This window comes from Oxyura jamaicensis, chromosome 8 (genome assembly GCF_011077185.1).
Source record: "Oxyura jamaicensis isolate SHBP4307 breed ruddy duck chromosome 8, BPBGC_Ojam_1.0, whole genome shotgun sequence".
NCBI lineage: Eukaryota > Metazoa > Chordata > Aves > Anseriformes > Anatidae > Oxyura > Oxyura jamaicensis.
In genome coordinates this window covers 27212929-27218928 of record NC_048900.1, presented here as the reverse complement: position 1 = coordinate 27218928, position 6000 = coordinate 27212929, and the positions used below count along the sequence as shown (strand labels likewise).

Here is a 6000-nt window from a genome sequence, read left to right as displayed (position 1 = left end):
TCGGGAAAGGCGGGTGGATGATCAGAGGGGAAGCCAGATTTACTCGGCTATTCCCCTTCTACCCCCCCAGGGCTCTTCAAACTTGTCCAGATTCCTACTTTTCAAGTGAGAAGCTGCTGGGAGTGCTTCATTGAGTAGCCATGGAAACACCTGAGGAAAAGGAGCAGCCTAACAGCTGACTTACATGGAAGTGAGGCAACAAATCTGGCTTTCATCAGGGCAATCTGGAGTCATTCTGGAATTTTATTTTGCAAACACTGGTCTCCTTGCCCCAGAGTTACTTGCTTTCCCAGCTGAAGGTCCAGTCCTGCTTTTCCACTTGTGGGTTTAGCATTTGGAGACATTTCCCGGAGCCTGAGGAGAGGAGGACAGTGCATACAGGGCTGTCTGCGATGGCCCACATAGCCCACGGAGGCCGCTGACAGTGTCACTCCTAAGAACAAGCTTTGTTGGCTTAATCAAGGCCAGATTTCCTGCCAGGGCTGGGATCTTGCAGACAGCACATCCACCCTGCCCGGATGCATCCCATCTGGCATACTCTGTCCCCATCCATACCCTGCCTGCCTCTACCACCAGTAATGATGCTCCTGTTGATACCGGGAATAAAACTCTGATTAACCTCAGTGAGATCAGACTTCCTTCTGCTCTGAGCAATTTTGAAAACTCCACCGTGGTTGTCCCACCTCCTTGGTCAGAGGGTTCCCCACACAATGCTGTCACCTCCTTTGCCTGCACAGGAGGTGGAGGTGGTTTGCAGCCCTCCCAGCTGCACCACACCAACTTTTCCTCAGGCACGAAGCCGCCTGAAGGTTTTGCTGCTGCCTTGACCTCCTGGTAGCTGTTGGGCAGACCACATGCTCCTCTCGTGTTTCAGTCGCTCGTCTTTTGCAACTTGAGCCCAACTTGAGTGGTAGAAAACACAAGAAAAAAAGCTTTCTCTTCCCTTCTCCACCCCTCTTCCTCATGGGCACTGGTGCTCACCCACATGTCCCAAGCGCTTTCTCTGCTCTGTTTTCGTGGAGTCAAGGAAGCGACTTGCTCCTTGGAATTTACATGCCTTTGAGGTAATGGCAGAGCAGCTTTGAGAGATGAATCCTGCTCTCTGTTGTCGGTTTTGTGGCTAGCTTGGCAGACCATGGGAGTGGGATTTTGCAGCTCGAACTCTGCAGCCTTTTTGCGTTGCTGCCTGAGCTGACACCTTTCCTTTGAAATGGAGAAGGTGGCAAGTGGTTTTTATCCAGTATCTTGAGCCTTAATCCAACTTTTGCAAGGGATTCAGGATTTTTGTGGGCAGTTTCTTTTTTTTTTAATCCCTCCCCTGACCCACTTTGCTGCTGTGCTTGGATAAATAATTTCTGCAGGGTAAGAAGTGCAGCCAAAGTAAGTAGCTTAATGTCTTTTCTCAGTAAAAAATCATAAAAAATATCAGTCTTGGATTCACTTCAGCAGTAAATTAAAGCTATCACAAACAAAAACTGCATAAAAAAGCCTGGCTCCAAAGTGGTTAGTACCTTCCTGTGTTACTTATGCTCATGCAGTTGTGCTTTCAGCTGGAGTACAAAGGCAAAGCTGGTGTTAAATCTGGAAGCGGTTTTCACCCAATCTTCACCCGGTGGCCTCATCAGTCTTGTATGATCAATTTGTCCCATGTTGTCCTTGTAGAGCTGAATGCAAAAGGCAGTGATAGAAGATGCCATATCACGTTATTTCCTGGGGGAATCCTGGAAGTGGAGGGAGATGTTACTGCCTGCTAATCCAGGCAGTTTGCAGAGCAGAGGCCGCAGTATCGCAGCATTTGCATTTGAAGCCCAGAGACACCTCACCTCCACTGAGCAGAGTGAGATGGGATTCCTCTCCCAGTGCACAGCATCTCCTCCTGCAGCTAAACAACCCAGTACCTTCTTACCTAAGTCTTTTACAAAGAAAAATCTAACAGGATGCATCCATCTCTGACATGGCACCAAGTATAGAGGCACTCTTTGCTTTTCTTCCCCTGCCAGCCCTCTGCCTTTTTCCATTTGGTCCTCAGGTGGTGTCATTAGGAGACTGTTTTTTGTTTGTTTGTTTGTTTGTTTGTTTTCATGTGAATGTTAGAACTGGTCACCAGATACTCTAATCCCCCACGGCCATTACCTGATCGTTTCTGCACACGTTGCCGGGACTCCAAAGTTCCTCATCCGTAGATCTTAAGAAGCCTGAAGTTATGTCTTTCTTTGCTGGCTCCAGATAATCAGGTAAAGCTTTGTCCATGCCCCAAGGACGCATAATAAAATAAACAGAGAAATTCAGATAAACTGGAGGAGAAGCATAACCTCATGTTTGGTTAATGTAAACAACGCTGACATTTTCACTTGTCATTAAATTTCATCTGATTCACTGTGTTGTCCTGCCTTGCCTTTATAACACCAAAAACCATTACGGTATTTTTTAGTACCTTCAGCCAATCTGGTAAGGCAATTTCATTTCTTCTCATCCACACTTGTTAGAAATCCCTCCTCCATAATGGAAAAGACTGTGAAATGCTTACTCATCTGCCCCAGTAAAAGCCTTTCTGGGGATGAAAGGGACAAGCAGGGAGTAATGTTTTCCAGCACTCACCAGATCAATTAACTACAATTTCATATGAAATTTAAATTCATCATATAATTTTAATCCTAGAGACCTGAACTCGGTAGGATGGTGCTTATGGGTCATATATCACGCACACACCAAATGCTGCTCAGAACAACAACCACACAGAATTTATGAGGGGTTACTTTGCCCTTAGCTATTTCTTGCATCCACTTATTGACATATGGATATATTGATATATCTACATATATATATATTGCAAATCTCCTCGAGCATCATCTGCTCACCACCCTGGTGCTCCCAGAATGACAGCAGAGAGAAACCACCTGAGGGGCCCTCCATGTCGTCTTGAACAGGGTCCTTTGGGCTTATCCTTTGGGTTTGGCACCCCCTCCATTGGGTCCAGTGCATCTGGGCCCCTCGAGGGTTAGGGTTTTGTAGGTCCTTGGGTGAAGAGGATGCCTGGTGAGCACCAGGCAGGTGCAGAGCACGGTGGGCTCCGGCCTGGGGCCAGCCCTCCTCCTTCCCACGGCTGCATGCTCACTGCTCCATCAGCACAGATTTATTTCCATGCTTGATTTGTAGGAATAAAAGAGCCAGATAAGAAATATGTTTTTAATACTAATGTCACCAATGAATGCTGAGGATCTTGATATCAGCCATTAAGTAAAAGCAGGGGTGGAATGAGCATCATTTGTCTGTTGCCAGCTTCTCTCAACTGGCTTTCATTTAGATGAGGGAAAAAAAATAAAAAACATCATTGCTATCCAGGTAATAGTGAAATATATTTGTTGTCAGCAACAGGTCAAAATGCAGAGATACATTATTCTCAGCAAGCTGACTTCACATTTTCAGAGCTAAATGCTGGATCCTTTTCCTCAATTATTCACATATGTTTTCTGGTTTAATAATAACCCACATGCTGTCTCCTAAAGAAAGCTTGCAATTTACAGGCTTCATGATCTTCAACCAGAACACACGCATCTGCTCGGCCATTTCTTGTTCCAGAGGCTGAGCCAGTGAACCACAGAGATGACATTAAGAAAGGTGCCAGCATGAAGTTCATCCCGATAAAATATACAAATAATAATAATAATAATAAAAGAGATTGCAAGCGAGGGAAGTTGTAATGTCACAGCTTCAGCAGAGAGACTTAAGTAAGAAATAAAGCAAGCCTGATGGTCACAGTGTAATAGCTAACTGATGTTTTCCCCCAGCACAAAAACACTCCATCATTCAGCATGTTTGCAGGCGTCTGCCACTGTGTTCCTGCACAACGTACTGCATTCCACTGTGAAATAGCATGTATGTAACCTTACATGACAAATGGCCATGGTTGCTGCTTAGCAAGTGCTCGGAGACTTTGATGTAGAGTTTTGTTTGGTGCGCGGCATGTGACAGCAGCATTGCTTGGGTAAACAAGTATGTGCTCTGGCCTGAACAAACACGTCGCTTCTGCTGCGAGTGCCGGAGCTGCATGGCAGATGTCTATCTTTCCTTCTTGTTCTCCTTCTTTCTCCCACCCTCTGCTTCAGCCCTTCTGCAAAGCAGATTACTCCTCTGCCCGCATAGGTCTGGACTGTTTTTCTATCAGCTTGGTTGATGCGTTTTCTTACCCCTTGAATTCTGTGTGGGTGCAAGAGTTCGTTCACCTTCAGAACAGCAAAGGAAAAACTGAAACAGCAAACGTGAGCTTGCCTGGGGTTAATTGCCTCTTTGTATGCTTCTGCGGAGTCACCACACAAACAGCAATCAGAGCCACGGTCAGCTCCTGCAGCTCTTCTGTAACAGAGGTGCTGTGGGGTCTGTTACTCCATCTTATAAAACATAATCTTCCTAAGGGTGGAGTTTGTTTAGGAGAAAGGGATTTCAGTCACAGTAGATGTGCATGGAAGCAGAAAAGTTGTAAAATCTCCTCCTCATGTCATCGTTCACCTCCCGTTTTCAGCTCCCTGGCAGCAGGAAGGTGCCAGCTCAGGAGACACCTCCGTGATGGGTGACGTTGTGCTCACTGGTGTTACAAATCCCCTTGCCAGGCTTTGGATCCAGAAACCTGGGCTGTTCACTGGTGGGGGTTTCGGTTTCTGATAGAAAAAACAAACCTTTTGAAAACACAGATGGTGTTCGTGTAACCAAACCCCACGTCCTCCCTGGAAAAAAGTTCAGTGGGAGATTTTTGAGCAGCACCAAATACACTTCCAGCCACGATGGCTGAGCAATCCCCAAAAGATGAAAGACCAAGGAGCTTTGGGTTCCCCTCCTCCTGTGCATCTCCTCCCAGTGAAGCCTGGGCAGTCAGGCATTAAACAGTGTCCTGCCCACACTCTCCAAGTGATCACTTTCAAGTGTAACTCGGTAAAACCTCATATGATTTCCATATGTCCTGCTGCCGGAATATTTTGCAACTGATTCATGATGAAAAAAAAAAAAAAAAAAAAAAAAAAAAACACTTATAAACATATTATCTTGACAGGAGCAATTCTTGAAGTAGTAGGACATACAATAGCAGAGACTTTGAAAGGAGGTCATTATTATCCAGTAGCGTTTTTCACTGGATGCCTATGAAATTTATGTCAATGAGTCATTTTGAAAAGAAAGAATGAAAAGTGCCCTGTAGGACAGGTGAGCTCCTCCCCAAGCCTCCCCATGACTATTTAGCTCCGGAGCTGTTTTCAGTCCTGCCAGCAAGGCTATTAGCTGAACAAGCCACAGATCCAGATGCCTCGGCTGGGAAAGAAAATGATCCAAGCTTCGCCATATGGGTTTTGCTACAGCTGCGGCCGCAAGTGCTGACTCCTTTGCTGGAGGACGCAGAGGGGCCAGATGGAAAGAAAAGCAACACCGCCACTGCTGCCCACAAAACCGGACGGTTTGAGGCAGCCGGCAGCGAAATGGCACGCATATTTCTGACAGCACGTAACGGGCCATGGGAGCACGGCTCTGGGGGCGATGCGGCGCTTGGGAGCTTCCAGGGTTGTGCACAGGATGCAGAAGCCTCAAGGTCTGCCAGTCTGGGCCTCCCGGCTGTTCCCTGCTAGGCTGGAAGCTGTTTATTTAATGTGAGGACATCTCTGTCCTATGTGCTAGGACTGGCTTTGATGCTTAGGATTCTCTCTATTTATTATTTTTATAGTTCAAAATAATGACCTGTTCCTGGGTGACCACCATGAGACTCTGTAGGTCCTGCTTTCTGAAGAAGGCTGAGCACAAGTTCCTCTGCAAAACCCTGCCTGGTCAAGATTCTCACCTCTCCAAAACCAGACATTTCAAAAGTAACCATTGTGCCCAGCCTGGAATTATCCTAGCATTACATATAATTTCAAAGCAGATCCAAAGCTGAATGACTGAGCTAGCTGGAAATCCCATACATCCACCTGAGCAGGGTAAACAGGTCCCAGGAGTTCAGCTGTGTCCTGCAGATCTCTTGGC

The 6000-nt window shown here is 46.4% G+C and overlaps 1 long non-coding RNA gene across 1 annotated transcript in view; it reads right to left on the bottom strand.

The window, feature by feature from the left end:
• Nucleotides 1-3018: 3018 nt before the first annotated feature.
• The window catches only part of LOC118170982, an 89125-nt gene continuing 86143 nt past the window's right edge, over nt 3019-6000 (bottom strand). Inside the window, exon 4 of the long non-coding RNA XR_004752979.1 lies at nt 3019-4655. This is a non-coding gene — a long non-coding RNA (uncharacterized LOC118170982). The remainder of the gene's footprint in view (nt 4656-6000) is intronic.